General features: G+C 44.2%; 1 protein-coding gene and 1 long non-coding RNA gene across 3 annotated transcripts in view; both read left to right on the forward strand.

Moving 5' to 3' along the window:
• The window catches only part of LOC147031992 (zinc-regulated GTPase metalloprotein activator 1-like), a 453248-nt gene that overhangs the window by 347930 nt on the left and 88253 nt on the right, over positions 1-17065 (forward strand). The gene's annotated exons all lie outside the window — the stretch shown is intronic.
• LOC147031995 (uncharacterized) overlaps positions 1-17065 on the forward strand; it is a 32508-nt gene that overhangs the window by 13994 nt on the left and 1449 nt on the right. For both annotated transcript variants that reach the window (XR_015055005.1, XR_015055004.1), the window contains exons 2-3: positions 1550-1642; positions 15950-17065. The exon at positions 15950-17065 is cut by the window's right edge and continues 1449 nt beyond it. This is a non-coding gene — a long non-coding RNA (uncharacterized LOC147031995). The remainder of the gene's footprint in view (positions 1-1549; positions 1643-15949) is intronic.

Genomic DNA, 17065 nt, shown 5'->3' on the forward strand with positions numbered 1-17065 from the left:
CCTGTAAGCGGGACGAGAATCACCTGTCCACAGGTGATGCTCTACCCCCTCACAGATTCCTCGCACATAGGCCTCCTTGTCCATCCTCAGTGCACGTACAGTTTTACGCCTCAGCTCCCTAAACAGCTCAGCTCTGCCATTCAGCCTGGCCCTGCGACTCTGGTCAATGGTATCCAGTGTCTCTTGAGAGACAAAATTCTTCTTTGGCATTATACGGCATGATATATCTACCTTTACTCATCTAATGGCATGATAGATCATGACATATCTCCCTTCACTGATCTAATTGCATCATGATCGATCATGATATATCTCCCCTTTTGTGTTTTTTTTTTTGTATACCTTGTCAAGGCTCATATGAGAGCTAACACACAACGTACAGCAAGGGGGGCATGGGACAAGAGGGGTGTGGGAAGGACAAAACAGTGAGGAACAGAGACATTAAGAGATCTGTGGAAGGTTGAGGGATGGAGCAGGGAGCATGGGGTATACAAGATGGACATTACAGGGACTTTCAGGAAGGAAAGCAAGGAATATGAAGGAGGTGGGTTTGGGGTCGATTAACGGGGATAGAAAAGATCGAGGATTTGGATGGGGGATGATACCTTTACTGATCTAATTGCATGATCATGATACATCTACCTTTACTGATCTAATGGCATCATAGATCATGATATATCGACCTTTTTCTGATCTATTGGCATGATCGATCATGCTAGATCTTCCTTTCCTGATCTAATGGCATAGATCATGATATACCTGCCTTTACTGATCTAATGGCATGATCGATCATGCTAGATATACCTTTACTGATCTAATTGCATTATCATGATACATCTACCTTTCCTGATCTAATGGCATAGATCATGATATACCTGCCTTTACTGATCTAATGGCATGATCGATCATGCTAGATATACCTTTACTGATCTAATTGCATTATCATGATACATCTACCTTTCCTGATCTAATGGCATAGATCATGATATACCTGCCTTTACTGATCTAATGGCATGATAGATCATGATATATGCATCTTTACTGATCGAATTGCATGATAGATCAGCTATGTGTTTGTTTTTTTAAACATTCTTTCAGTCTCTGTTGTTGAGATGTCGTTTCCCCACATTTTAAGTTTATGTTTGCAATCAGTCTTCCTGGAAGGCAAATCTTTGCCACAGGAGTGGTGTTCCTGATCTATTGGCATGATATATCAGTTTCTCCATTAACTCATCAACAATCAGGGTACCATCATATATTTTGTAGATCTATGTTACTTGCATTGGTTGGGTGTTTCACACAGTTGTGGCCCCAAAAGTTGTATTGATGTGCCGTTTTACCTTGTGTCGTTGTCAATGTTTTACATTCACTATAATCATGCCAATCTCCTCTACACCACTGAACATAATGGTCATTAAGGGTGAATGCACTTCCTTGAAAAATAATTATTTCAACCTCTGGTTTTTTTTCTTGTTCTGGTCTAGTGATGAATTTGCTGATCAATCTACACTGATCCTTGTACCCAATGACATTGTCTTGAACCTAGCAGATACACAAGCTCCTCCAAAAGTGTGAAACGCTGACAATTAAGAAGAAACTTACATTTGACAACAAGATATGACACCGAAGCCTCATTGGATTGGTAAGAGATGGTGATGTTGGTGCAACCTCTCCCCCCCCCCTCCCCATCACCTCCCCCAATTAAACCCAGAATGCTGCAACCCCAAAAAATAATTCATCAAATGATGAAGATGTTTTTTTGCATTGACGTACGAAGCTTTCACAGTTCGATCAGAACGAGAGTCGTGCGGCTTATTTCGGTCACACATAAGAGGAGCCTGGTGACCGTTTAAATATTTACTTGTGTTGACATTGTGAGCATTTACAAACAGTTATATGATTGGAAATTGATTGTTGTCACATTTACCTTTTTGATCAAGCTGAGCTCTATTTGTTGATGGTTCTATGTTTTTGGTTTGTATTTCATTTTTCATTTTGTTCTTCAATGCTCAGTGGAATATTTTCTTTGATGGGGGCCGATGGTTAAATTTGGTTCACATTTGCAGTTGTTTGTCTGCACACCTTAGTTTGCTCAGGGGGTTCCACCATGCTGTGCCGAACAAGGGATATTCTGGCTTTGGAAACCTCGATGACTCTTCTCTCACTTCCGACATAATCCACGCAGTCGTTTGAATCGCTTATGTTGCATCATTACATTTAGGGGCATTCAATGAATGGTCACATAACGCATTTTATCCCGTAATATTACACCCCTGCCCCCAAACACCCCCCCCCCTCCTGTAAAACGAGACCAGACACCCCTGAAAAATGATGCAACACTTGCATCACACCCCACCCCCTACCCCTTGTTTTGACTTCCCATATATGTACGTCTTAGAGCATGCAAAGAAGTTAAAGATAAATGTGTACATGAAGCTCATACACATGTGTTGGATTCGGACACTGGGCTTGTACCCAACATACAACTTGCTATATTTCTCAAAACAATGAGTGTTATCAAACTTTTATAGAGTAAACACCCCCATGTAAGTGTATGTAACACACCCCTTACACTATCCCCTCTCCAGCGATGCATACCTTTTAATGGCACCTTGCCTTTGTTATACAGTTAAATACATTAGTGGATGCATTGTAAGCATCATTGCATATTCATGACCTGACTTTTATGGGCAGAGACATCCGGGTAACAATACCCCGGCATGGCTCCTGCTTTTCACGCTCATGTCGTCACCCTTGTATATGAGAGGGTCTTTCATAAAATCTCGGTCTAACACACACAACACATGACTACCAGAAAGAACTTCATTTTTGAACAGATTCACCCGTTTAAACACAATGCATTTCCCATTTACAGTGGTCGTGCTTGTACAACGTGGAATATAAGTCGCTATTATGACAAAGGTCTTCGGTGTTTCGTTTATACTTAGGCCACAGACCTTGTGAACGACCCCACCCATCTGCGATCACACAACACGAGTACAAATTACACACAAACTGTAGTATTACAAGTATAACTTCGTGTTTAATAGTGAGTTAGTCTATACAAGGTCTAGTGCTGCCCCGTGGACCATTTAGTTTATCGAAAGGAAATACAAGCTCGAGTGCTGGTTATAAAAAACCGAGTGTAAAGTACACAAGTAATCTGATCGAACTGTTCCACTACCGCAAATGCCAATGGCCAAGGAGCGTCAACATCTTTTTTAAAAGGTTACAACCGTCATGTGCGTTTATACTCGGTTTCTCCTTCGAGTGTCCTTTCTTGCTTTCACGTCAACCTCTCGGGTTAAACGCTAATAAATCTGGCCAACAATGTGGGTGGGGGGTTGCACACGGTGTCTTGGTTAGAATAACATGGACTATCATTACATTCTCGGGTGCGGTGCTCGGAATGGCTGTCTCAGCTGCGCTGCAGCGCAAATGGCTTTTCGGTCGAGCAACAAACATTTGTGGAGCTAAGAATATGAAAACCACAACAAACGGGGTCTTGCAAGGCATGTCATGGTGGGTGGGAGGTCGCGTTGAGTGAAGTGGGAATCAGTGCATCCAGGCTAACACGATGGTCACGAACCAGCACCAAAAAGGGGGCAGTGTTATTTCGGTCATGTGGGGATGCACAGGTGCATTTGAACCCAAGCATTAGTAAATATCCTCATACATGTGGGGGAAACGTAATGATGAATGGGCCAAGAAATTCTGCTGTGGGGGAGAGGATGAAGAGTTAGAAAAAGGAATCATTACATCTGGCTTGGCGAGTGAGTGTGAACCCTGTTGTATTGAGGGATCATCCTCCTCTTCTCTTGATTATAACAATGCGCTTGTCAAGCTGTCTGTCCCTCCGTTACATATCACAAGATTCCGTCATCTCACGAGATTGTGAATGAAGCATTGTTTTGTCGTTTAATTTTAGCATGGGAAATTGTATATATGCATCATGAAGAAGATAGTTAGTTTATGATCACTTATTAATGTAATTAGGATACTCACGATCACTTGGGAGTGGCAATTCCAAGGAAGGTCCATGGGACATGTCTCGTGTGAGATGAGAGCTCATAGCGAGACTATTAAATTCACAGGACATTTTAATTCTTCTTTGCATAATATTGTTGAAGTCACTTTTTATATAACACGGAATTTCCATGGTACCTTTTATAATGCGTTGTAACAATAGGGGCAGTACCTTTTATAATTTCATGATGCGGTGCCTTTTATAATGCGTTGTAACGATTTTACAATGCGTTGTAACGATGGCAGTGGGAAGGGTGTGGGTTATGGCTAGTATGTACAAAGCTGTGGATTTCTTGCCTTCGCTGGTGAATTGCACAATCACTCGATTGACCGGAGAAAGCAGAATGCCATGGATCTGAGCTATCTGATGCTGGCTGCCTGGTGTTGGCTTGATGGTTAGGGTGTTTGGCTTGGGATCCTATGATCCTGAGTTCAAACCCCACTCGGCTGTTGAATTTATATCAGGTGGGGTGAACTCTGCCTGTCATCCTTCCGAGGTCAGCAAAATGAGTGTCAGCATGCTGGTATATTGTGTCGGAGTGGCGACCCGTCCAGGATTGTGTCCAATAGCCAAGGAGACTGCTTCGGCAGCACCAATGCTCTGCACAGAGTATGGTCCCAATGGATGGATGGATGGATGCTGGCTGACTCCACCTTCCAAATGGCCAACAATTAGTCCTGTTTGAAAATCGGAAAGTTTGTTTACTCCCTGGGTTTGAGGCATAGTTGATTGTCATACAAACACCCAGGAACTCGTTTCTGCAAAGACATAGTCGAATATTAGTTCAAATCACTGAGGAAAACTTGCTTTCTACAGATGAAATGAAGAAATTTAAGGTGTCTATTTACTTCTGTCATGTCTCTGTATATAGTTTCTGGCCCTGTCAATTTTAGAAATGAGGCCTATATTGACGTTTAAACCTTAAATATAATTGATGGTTGAATTAATTGACCTGCTATGCAAATCCTGTTCAAATTTCAAGTCCATCGGATGAAAATTGAGGATTTTAAAAAATTTGGTCCATGTTGATCTTTTGGCCTATATTGACCTCAAAATTAAGAGGTGGTTGAATTCAGCGTGCTGATATGCAAATGCTCTTCAAATTTCAAGTTGATCAGTTTAAAATTGAGGATTTTAGATATGTGGCCTGTTTTGACCTTTTGGCTTATGTTGACCTCAAAAATAATAAGTGGATGAACTCAGTGACCTGATATTAAAATGCTCTTCAAATTTCAAGTTGATCAGTTTAAAATTGAGGATTTTAGATATGTGGCCTGTTTTGACCTTTTGGCTTATGTTGACCTCAAAAATAATAAGTGGATGAACTCAGTGACCTGATATTAAAATGCTCTTCAAATTTCAAGTCAATGGAATGAAAATTGACAATTTTAGAAATTTTATCTATGTTGACCTTTTGGCTGATGTTGACCTCAAAAATAATTGTTGGTTGAATTCATTGACCTGATCTGCAAATCCTCGTTAAATTTGAAATCGAGCAGATGAAAATTGAAGATTTTAGAAATCTGAAAAAATTGTTGACCTTTGGCCTATGATGAACTTTTGACCTCAAAAAAATAGGATTCTGTCAGACTACCAACTACACCATTTGGTGAAGTTTCGTGAAGATCGGTTTAAAATTGTGACCTGTTGGCGATTAAAGGTGAGCGGACAGACAAACAAATGTAAGCGATCAACATACTTGTCAAAAAATAAAAAAAAATATTGCCAAGTAACCAACTTTCTTCTCTGTATATTAAATGCCAACAACCCCCTTCTGGTAAAACTACCAAAATCACGAATCGCTGCTCACCTTCCCTCTTTCATTCCTCTTTTTCCCCGCCTTTGGAATAAACTCCCTCACTCTATTGAATCCCATTCTTCCCTCCAGGCCTTCAAAACAGCTGTTCACCACCACTTATCATCCCCCATCCAAATCTTCGATCTTTTCTACCCCCGTTAATCCACCCCAACCCCACCTCCTTCAAATTCCCTGCTTTCCTTCCTGAAAGTCCCTGTAATGTCCATCTTGTATACCCCGTGTTCCCCACCCCATCCCTCTCCCTTCCACAGATCTCCTAATGTCTCTGTTCCCCACTGTTTTGTCCTTCCAACTCCTGCCCCTCTTGTCTCATGCCCCCCTTGCTGTGCATTGTGTGTTAGCTCTCATACGAGCCTCGACAATGTATACTATATATATATATATATATATAGCAGAGTCCCCACCTGTGGGTGGGTTAAGTTTGTGTATTACTTGCTGAAATAGAGTTTTGGCTGTGTTTTGCAAGAAGACTACAGATGTTTGTGTGGTGTGCACTTAAAAGGTTTTAGATGGCTTAAAGGTCTAAATGGGTACGTTCCAATAGCTGTGTCGATGGTGTTGAAAGGGTCGAATCTCTCCTCCATGTGAAGAGCCTAAAAAGGTCTAAGTGGTCGAAAGCTTGAAATGATCATGGGTCCAAGCTGTCTAATTTGTCTGAAGGGTGGAAGGGGTCTAAATGGCGTGAAGATCTAAGTGGTTGAAAGGGACAGGGTGTAAAGGTATAAAAGGTCTGAAGGATGAAAGATTTAAAGGTGTCTAAAGTGTTGAAAGGGTCTTATGGGGTCTTTTGCATCGTTGGAGCCCTCTGGGTCTTTTGGTTCCAATGTGTCTTCGGAGTCTTGTTGGGTTTTTTTGTATACCTTGTCGAGGCTCGTATGAGAGCTAACACACAATGCACAGCAAGGGGGGGGGGGCATGAGACAAGAGGGGCGGCAGTGGGAAGGACAAAACAGTGGGGAACAGACATTCCGAGATCTGTGGAAGGGAGAGGGATGGGGCGGGGAACACGAGGTATACGGGGTATACAAGATGGACATTACAGGGACTTTCAGGAAGGAAGGCAGGAAATTTGAAGGAGGTGGGGTTGGGGTGGATTAACGGGTGTAGAAAAGATCGAGGAATTGGATGGGGGACGAAAATGAATTGGATGGGGGTCTTTTGGGTCCTCTGGGATTTAGAGTAATTAAACACTACTTACTTAATGTACGTATCATCACACGGCTTCATGGTCAGACGAACGTGTTTTTCGTTTTTAGTTCACCTTGACTTTAGGCCGGTGAGCTTATGCGATCGAGCAGTGTCTGCAGGTCAGTCAGTTAGTCATGTCAGTCAGTCAGCGAGTGTGTAAATACTTCAGTCATTACCCTTTGAACAAAACACATGATTCATGAAACTTGGCCACATGCTTTATATCTGATGCCGAATGAAGGTGTATTGATCACATCAAAATCTGCATTCATTAACGGGTTGAAATCAAGCCTAAAACGCTAAAATAAAAATAAAGAGTCCTGCCCTAGCCTCCAGGGGACCTCACATCAGCAGCACAGCCATGCCCTCAGCCAAAAACATGACCGGTACAGAAGCATGACAAAAGTAAATAGACACCATGATTTTCTGCCCAGGCTTCACGCAAAAGGTTTAGCAATTCTGCCCGTGGTGTTGGTTTCCTGGACTTTTTCCACATGGCTCGATCCAATATGGCGCAGAGGTGTTCATTGTGGCTCATGTCAGTAGACTGACTTGGCCATGGAAGTTGCTTTATCCCATTTCTGTCCTGCTATTCTTTGGTCTTTTCTGCAGTGTGGCATGGAGCTCCATCTTCCATAAACAGTGTTGTTTTTGACCATCTGACCAGTGGAGAAGACAGGGAGAAGTCCAACCTCAACGATAGAAATGCATATCATAGAGTTGATGTTGCTAACACATTACACAAGCTCTGACCGACCAGCACTCCAGATTGCTCCCCACACAATCACTGAAAAACCACCGTGTTTCATAGGTGGCTGCAATCGCTTCAAAGAGAACTCTTGATTGGGAAGTCGCCAGACCCACACGCCTCCACTGTCAGAAAATTGGGACTCATCTGAAAAAATGACAGTTTGTGAAAACTCCAAGGTTCTGTTGGCCATCTCATCAGCCCACTTCTTTCTCCGTTCAGTGTTGACTGGTTGAAGAAGAGGTTTTCTCTGAGCTGCTCTCCCATAGTAGCGCAGTTGATGAAGGTACCGCATGGCAGTTCTTGAGCGAACTTGGACCTCCTCTGCAACATCTGCTGCTTTGCAACGGGGAGTTTTCTCAATGGACCGCTTGACAACTGAGACACCTTTCTGAGGGCCCAGATTAACAAGAACGGGAAGCTGTGGATTCCTTGCCTTTGCTGGTGAATTGAACAATCACCTGATTGACCATATAGAGTGGAATGCCATGGATCTGAGCTATCTGACGCTGGCTGACTCCATCTTCCGATTGGCCAACAATTCGGCCTCTTTGAAAGTCACAAAGGTCGTGTGCTCCCTGGGTTCGAGGCATAGTTAATCGTTGTACAAGACACAGGCACTCGTTTCTGCAAATAAATAGTTGAATACACTGAATACTACAAATCACTGAGGCCGAGGTCACATTTGCCACGGCGGCCGTGGTGTCTCCAAAATCTACGGCCACTAGCAATTATATGGCGGCCGCAGTATTTCCACGGTCACACAATGTAGCAGTCACATATGTTTTTATTTTTCGGGTAGCCGCACGGCGTATTTATAAATTGTGGAGACCGAAAACGTGGGGTTGCCGTACGGTCTTTGATTTGATGTCGCACGGTGACCTTAGGGCGTTCCTGCGGCAGCCATAGAATTTTCAAGGCAGACGCAAGGTGCCCGCAAGGTGACCGCAGGGGGACCGCAGGGGGGGGGACCCAAAGGCGAACGTGCGGCCAGACAGACGATAACAAAGGGTTAATTTATTTTATTTTTTTCCAGTTTTTTTTTTCGGCTTGTCGAATTGCTACGGCGAACAGAGAAATGAAAAAAGTTATAACTCCGTGTTATAATTCCACGGTGACCTTACGACCTGTAAAATATAGCCAAACGGCGTAGGGCCACCCTGAGGCCACCGCAGAAACTCTGCGGCCGCCACACGTTTCTGTCAATTCAGAGGGCGTACGGTTGCCGTATCCTCGCCATAGAGCAAATGTGACTTAGGCCTGAGTTAAACTTGCTTTATACAGATGAAATGAAGAAATTTAAGATGTCTATTTCCTTCTGTCATGTCTCTGGAAACATGTATCACTGTATTCAGCATTGAGAGGGATTCCATTCAACCAATCATGTGACCAGATTCTGTGCGTAACAAAATTTCAATATTTACCTCTGCCACCAAAGGTGGAAGGAGGTTGTTTTCACCACTGTCCGTCTGTTTGTTCATTTGTCTGTTTGTGTGCAGGATATCTCGGAAAGATGTGGACAGATTCGGATGAAACTTGGTGGGGACGTTGGGAGTGTGACAAGGAAGAAATGGTTCAATTTTGGTGAAGATACAAATCCGATAATTTTTTAAATGATTCTTCACCATTGAGAGATAGATCAAAACCGATATGGAGAATAACATTTCAAAAAGTTGTGGACGGATTCGGATGAAACTTGGACAGGTTGGGAATGTGACAAGGACGAATTGATTTGATTATGGTGAAGACTTGGATCCAGATCCTGCTGATAGAATTATTTAATTTTTAAAGTGATTCTTCCCCATTGATAGGGAAAAACAACATATAATATATATATATATATATATATATATATATATATATATATATATATATATATATATATATATATATATATATATAGATTGTTACGAATTTGGAATTCGATCGCACTCAACATACAGGTTCCTTTAGCTCAGATATGTGGATAAGTGCATGTTCTATCGATAGGTTACCTTCCATTGTTTAATGGGCAGAAATCGATTAAGTGTGCTGTGATTTAATTTAATAGTTAGGGAGCGATCACAACACAAAGGAAGATGGCCCTCCCCCTCTTCTGTGAAGAGGAGGAAGAGCCATCCTGTCCCGTGATTCCGTAAACAACTCCCTCCCACCCGCGGTTGTGCGGGTACGGGGATGAGTCACACCGGGAGTGGGGGAGGGGCGGAGGAGGATAAGGAAGAGATCCTCTAGTTGGTTCGGGTGTTTGGGCTGGCTAGTAGTTAAGCTTCGGCTTCTGCTTGGCTCGGGTTAGGGTCGAGGCTTTTTGGAGGCTTTTTGAAGGCTTTTCAGCAGGCCTTCGGGTTCTGCTTGGCATGGGTTCAGTAAGCTTCGGCTTCTGCTTGGCGAGGGTTGAAGCTTTTTGAAGGCTTTTTGCTTAGGCTTGGCTTTTCAGCAGGCCTTCAGGTTCTGCTTGGCTCGGTTTGCTTTTTGAGCTCTGGCTTGGTTCGTTGAAGAGAGTCGGCTGCTTTGTTCATCGGGAGAGAGTTGAGCTGGTTGCTTGGCTCGAGCTGCTGGTGGTTGTTCTTGTTCTTGGTTCGTGTTGTGAGAGGCTTTGTTCATCGGAGGAGAGTTGAGCTGGTTGCTCGGCTCGGAGCTCTTTGTTCTCCGCTTGGCTCCCGGCTTGGTGCGACTCCTTGGCCTCATCTTGGATGTGGTTCTTCGAGGAAGCGACGCATCGACAGGAAGGATCGGCGCCTCGTCTCACCAGCACGTGTTCAGAAGCACGAGAGGATTCGCTGGAGCTCGGGAAGGATCACGGCTCACGGCGATTGGATCCAACTCGCTCTTGTTGGAGCCCGGGTCTGAACAGCTTGAAGACCACACGAGGTGGAGAGGTTCGAGATAGGTTCTGGGTTTCAGCTCATCTGTCCTCTGAGTTGAAGACCTCATTAAAGGCATCAGCCACCATTTCTTGGGTGTGTGTGTGCGTAGGTGTGTTTGTGGGCCCGTCTAACAAGTAGGAAACTGTTAAGTGTTTTCTGTGCTGTAAATGATTGCATTGCATTTCGTATAGTCGGTATAGTTCTGCTCTTACGTGCTTCCTGAGTTCCCCATTATTATTAATAAATACCCCAATTGTTAAATGTTTTCAGCTCGTCGTGTCATTTCCTTCATTGGCTGAACATGTCATGCGTGTGAGGGATTAGTGGACCATTGCCAGGGTCCCAAAATAATTGGGCCGGCAGAATTTGGCAATATCACCGCTCGGCATTCGCATACGGAACGAGCCGCTTAAGCGGCTCGCTTCTGAACGAGTTCCGCCGAGGGTGAAGTACCCTGGTAGCTGGATCACGTGGGTACTTAGTTAAGTTGAAGTTGGCAATTCACCCTACCCCGCGTGATCTCTCCATTGGCGTATTTCAGTCCTAAAACTACCAGGACCCGTTGACCCGGGCCGGCGATCTGTAAATTCCGGGCGATCGAGCCGAGATGCCCCACTGCTTCATCGAGGGTCGTGCTCGTGGCGACGCGCCGGCAGGAAACCTCAACAAAAAAAAAATATATATATATATATATATATATATATATATATAGATATTTCAAAAATGTATTGGGCCCGATATGTTCTCATGGATCAGGCCTTGCGCGGTGGAGGTATGCGCTCTTCTAAGTGCCCTCGTTTATGATGTCATTGACTGTTGCTCCTGACCCAGGTGAGCTTCAGGACCCTTGGTCCTATTTTTATATATATCCAAGCAGAGTACCCACCCAATGTTCTAAACATACAACATGTTCTTTTGACTTATGCCTTTATTTGGGTGGTGTATAGGCAACTGATAGTTGCCTCAATCACTCCCGAAAATAAAAAAATAATCCTGGTTACATGCTCGAAGCAAAAACATTCCGACTGCTTTTAATTCAAAACACGTCACCGCACTGGAAAACATGAGGCCAGGAATACTGTAATGTGAGGTGTGGACTTGTTATATGTTCTGCCACCCGGAGGCGGTGCTACGTGATACATATAGGAGGTCCGTCTAAAAAGTTACGGGACTGACTTCACAGAAATTTTATTCCAAAAATTATATTGAAATCACAGCTTGTCCCCTTCAAAATAGTTTCCCTCCAGTCTCACACACTTGTCCATCCTCTTCTTCCACGCTTTGATGCACCCCTGGAAGGCTTCTTCTGGAATCCTCCGGAGCTCCGTCATCACGGCCCTTTTGATGGCCTCCACATCAGGAAATCGGGTCCCCTTGATCACCCTCTTTAGCTTGGGGAATAGGAAAAAAATCACAAGGGGCCAAGTCTGGCGAATACGGGGGTTGCTCCAGAGTTGGCACGTTCCTCTCCGCCAGAAACTGTCAGATGCTCAGGGCACTGTGAGCAGGGGCGTTGTCATGATGGAGCACCCAGGCGTTGTTCTCCCACAGATCTCCCCTCTTGTCCCAGACTGATCTCATGAGGTACCGGAGGATCTCCTTCAACACTTATTGATTCACTGTTTGAACCTGTGATAGAAACTTGAAGTGGAAGATGCCCTTGATGTCAAAAAATGCGATGAGCATCACCTTGACCTTCGACTTCGACATCCTTGTTTTCTTTGGTCTTGGTGATGCCGGACTTTTCCACTGACGACTCTGCCGTTTGGTCTTGGGATCGTATTCGAATATCCACGATTAATCGCCAGTAATGACTCTCCCGAGCAGGTCTGGGTCATCCTCGAGGCGCCAGATAATGTCTTGACAGACAGTGACTCTGCTGTTTCTGGTCATCGGACAACAATTTGGGGGCCATCTTTGCGCACACCTTGCGCATTTCGATATTTTCAGTGATGATGCTCCAGACACAGTGTCCTTGTTGATGGAAAGTTCCTCAGCAATCATCCGCACCGTGAGTCGACTATGTGCGCGCACCATCTGCTTCACACGCTCGATGTTGTCCGCCATTCTGCTCGTTGATGGTCTTCCAAACCGTGGATCGTCTTCAACCTCCTCCCATCCCTATTTGAACCTCTTGTGCCATTCAAATGCACGTGTACGTGACATCGTTTCTTCTCCGTAGACTTGCTGCAGCATTGCGAAGGATTCGGAAGGTGTTTTGCCAAGCTTGGCATGAAACTTCAGATTGGCTCTCTGCTCACAACTCATGGCGTGACGACTCAGACCAGACAACGTGTAAAGCACGACCTGTAAAAAATCACACAATGAGTGCAGTCAACCATCACCAATCATATATATTGCTGGAATGTTGCAAAAGACTGTGATGTAACCCGTTCATTCAAGTTGTGTAAGTGGAGCACACAGCAGGCTCAGTCCTGTTACTTTTAAGACTGACCTCGTATACATCGAGAATTTGTGTGCCCCACTCCTCACTCCCTCTCCCCCCCCCCCACCCCCCTCCTCCTGAAGACTACCGGGAAAGATAAAATCACCCTGATACACTAATGGGGATCAAGCTGGTCCTGTGTCGCAAATCTGGATGTAATCGACCTAGAACTGTAGGAGTAGCATGACAAACAAACAAATAACAAACAAACACTGGTGCGTGAATTTTAGTGAGGATACATGGGCGGTGCTTGTGACACTGGGGAAGAGGGGGAAGGCGTGGCTTGAAAAATGTGTGGAGCTTGTGGCATCCACAGGAACTGAGCTATTCTGTGAGATTTAAAGGTTCTGGCTGAACAGTTGCATGGTCTCTGCCTCTATTAGGCATGAGCTTAGCAGAGCTGAAGCCACCTACATCTCCATAGGATTGTATTCCAGCCAATACCTGGAAGATAATTTAATTCTCAATTTTATCGCTAAGACCACACTGGAGAAGGAGCATCCACGGACACGTGTTGCAGGCTTGTTTTCTGGTACCCACAACAGTAATGGGGTCTGATCTCATAAATGTATATGTATTGGCTTTGCATGCCACTGGTAGGCCGGCCAATATTGATCTGAGCCTGAACCAAAATCTAATCGAGTTGTTCTTCTCACCGACCCAACTCATCCACCAAGTTTTGTCATCATCCATCCACAACTTGTTGAGATAACGTGTTATACAGAATGTTGCTTTTGGCCCTATCACTCAATGGTGATTAATTACTCAAGAAATTCTCGGATCCGGATCCGGATCCAAATCTTCACTAAAATGAAATCAATTTGCCATTGTCACCTAACAAACTCATCCACCAACTTTTGCCATCCGTCCACAAATTTTTGAGATATCGTGCTACATGTCACTTTAGCCCGATCACTCAATGGTGAAGAATCACTTAAAAATTGTACTGTCCGGATCCACATCTTCACCAAAATCGAAACATTTCGACCTTGTCACACACCAAACCTTTCCACCCAATGTCGTTCGAATACATCCACAACTTTTTGAGATATCCTGCTCACAGACAGGACAGACAAGGGTGGAAACAACCTCCCTCCACCCGTGGTGGCGGCAGTATTTTCACATTAATCATGACAACAGCGACGTGATAAAGTTTAGATATTAAGGGAATATGTTGTTGAGGACGATTGTTTGTGTTGAGCATTCCAACATTTGGAAACCAGGGGATTGGTGTGTATGGAGCGCCATCATCTGCTGGCTGAAGCCGCTGCACCTGACTTGCAGGTACCCGCACCGCAGCCCTCTGGTGGGACAATGTTGAAACAGCCGTTGGAATGGTCTGCTCGGGGATGTCAACGTTTATCCATGGCGTGTCCGGCCCAGTTTGTCTATTCATCGATTTTGTGTCTCCTCGTAGCCCGGGGATATCTGGTAAAAACAACGACAGGCCGAAAACCGGTGTCAATAGAGAGTGGGTTCGGACTCTCAACGGGCTGGTGAAACACTTAATGGAAGCCAAAATGTTGCCGATTTTGGGTTGAATTCCTTGTGACCATTTGTTCACATTGAGTTGGAGAAACGTATTATTGCCTCGAACATATTGCTGTCGCTATCCTTCAAAAGGAAATTTTCTGCATCCTCTTTGTTGCATATACAAGGTTATTTAGTGTGTACATTCTGGTGCGAACAAACTTGCACTCTCATCATAATGAGCAACACTGATGGCATTGCCTTACGTTTGTTTTTTTTAAGTGTGTGTCCACTGGTTCATTATCCTTGTCATCCTACAATTCACACTTCGTTTCTCCATTCAAATTTATGCAATTGTTATTTCTCTCTTCACTACTACTATCTCTCTCTCCATCTCTATCGATATCGCTTCTATCTCGTTTGATCTCCTATTCTCCTCTGTATCTCTATTGATCTCCCGTCTATCTCGATCTATCTTCTATCACTATCGATCTCCCCTCTACCTCTATCAATCTCCCTTCTTCCTCTATCAATCTCCCTTCTTCCTCTATCAATCTCCCTTCTTCATCTATCTCTATCGATCTTCCTTCAATCACTATTGATCTTCCTTTCATCTATATCAATTTCCCTTCTATTTCGATCAATCTCACCTCTATCTCGATCTGTCTCCCCTTCCCCTCCAACCCCCCATATCTCTCTCCACATCTCCCTCTATTACTCCTTTATGTTAAAAAAAACATCCCTAACGACCCCACCCCCCTTCCCCCATTTCAAATCGCTCTCATTCGTTTCCTCCCTCCCGTTTCAACATCCGATTTAATCACCTGATGGACCTCCAACGTGAATTACATTCAAATGTTGCAGTATATATGAAATAGCAAGTCTGGTGTTAGCTTAGTGGTTATGGTGGCGGCTTGGGATCCCAGGGTCCTGAGTTCAAGCCCCGTTGGCCGCTGAATTAACACACCAGGAGGTTGACTCAGCCTGTCATCCTTCCGAGGTCGGCAAAATGAGAACCAGTGCACTGGTAAGGGGGACACTGCATCAGCGGCATAGCCGCGTCCCAACCAATGATGCAACCAGCAGCCACAGGCTGCACTTGATAGAGAGAGATATGAAATAGCAGAAGATGATGAATCTAAAACTGAGGATGGGATAGGTGGAGGGCCACCAGGTGAATGAACCCACGGTCACTCACCCTCTCTTAGGTCACCGAAGGGGTTGAGTGACCGTGGTCAATCGCACCGTTCCTAATCTAAAGCCCGTTGCGGTCATTAAATCCTGTTACTGTGGGAACGTTGTGTCTCTCCCAAACGCTCTCCTTCAGCAGGCTGGTTTTACTGAGGCTATTACTGTCTCCTCCCTTCTTTGTGATGTGTCATACCAGTGTGGCATCAAAAGTATCCAAGGAAGATTTCAGGAAAACAAAGCAGGATTGTGTGAGGCATGCAGCGGGACAGGTGAGCACCTTACCTGAACCATTGCTCACATGCTTGTACGTCTGAATGCCGGTGTTTGTGTCACTTTGTTCTTCAAGAGAAGAGGTGGGTATTGTCCAGGTTTATAACACAATCATTGTTACACAGTCACAAATATTTGTATCACACTTGTTCTGAAAGAGCATCAACATGGCTCCGTATCCGTAAAATCATCTGCGGTACTGAAAGCCCATGAATGACCTTGATCAAAGCGTACATCGCTGGTCTTTTTCAGATGTATAATCCGGTCTGTTCTCTCCATTTTACACATCTCGGTCTCCATCCATCCTGTGCCTTTAACGTGATTGAAAACCGTCAATGATCAGACTTTTTCTAAATTTGCACTGCAGCCTTCGAACTGTTTCAAGCTTAAACGAGAAGAGGTCAACATTATATTGTGTGTCATTCTTAATAAATAGTTTCTTTGTTTTTGTTTTTAGATCCTGGAATTCGTTTTATTGGTGAACCTGGTGAACATGTAAATTTATTTATTGGTGAATGTAAATTTAAGAACATTTATTGGTGAACATGTAAATACTTTTAAGCATTTCAATGGGATTTTATAAGTGCATTCAAGCGTCTTCCATCCCTGTCTTTATGTTGGCCATTTTTGAATAATGTCAACACGACATTATTTTACCTCCATGTTGGTTTCTTAATGCACAAAAGCTCACATGGGCTGTTCACTCAGCTTCACTCTGATTTCTCAGTTTGCGGAGAGGAAAAAAGCTCCTTGTAGGCACGGTTCCATGTCGCCTTCTCAGGACATGGGTCCCTCCTCTTGATTTGTGACTGCGAAGAGGAACAAAGGACTTTGGGCACGTGAGTGGGACAGTGGGTGTGCGGTCTTAAAGCAGAGGAACCTGTAAGGATATAAAAAGTCAAGGTGATGTGACACTAGTTTTTCATTCATTTCATATGCAGATTTTAGATGCTGGTTGCATCATTGCAGGGAGGGCATCCGTACCACCGATGCAGCGCCCCTTTGGGTGAGAGCAGGAATTCGGAATTTGTTCAGGGTTTTG

This window comes from Eptatretus burgeri, chromosome 2 (genome assembly GCF_056783735.1).
Source record: "Eptatretus burgeri isolate ZD-2024b chromosome 2, Ebu_testis_v1, whole genome shotgun sequence".
Classification (NCBI taxonomy): domain Eukaryota; kingdom Metazoa; phylum Chordata; class Myxini; order Myxiniformes; family Myxinidae; genus Eptatretus; species Eptatretus burgeri.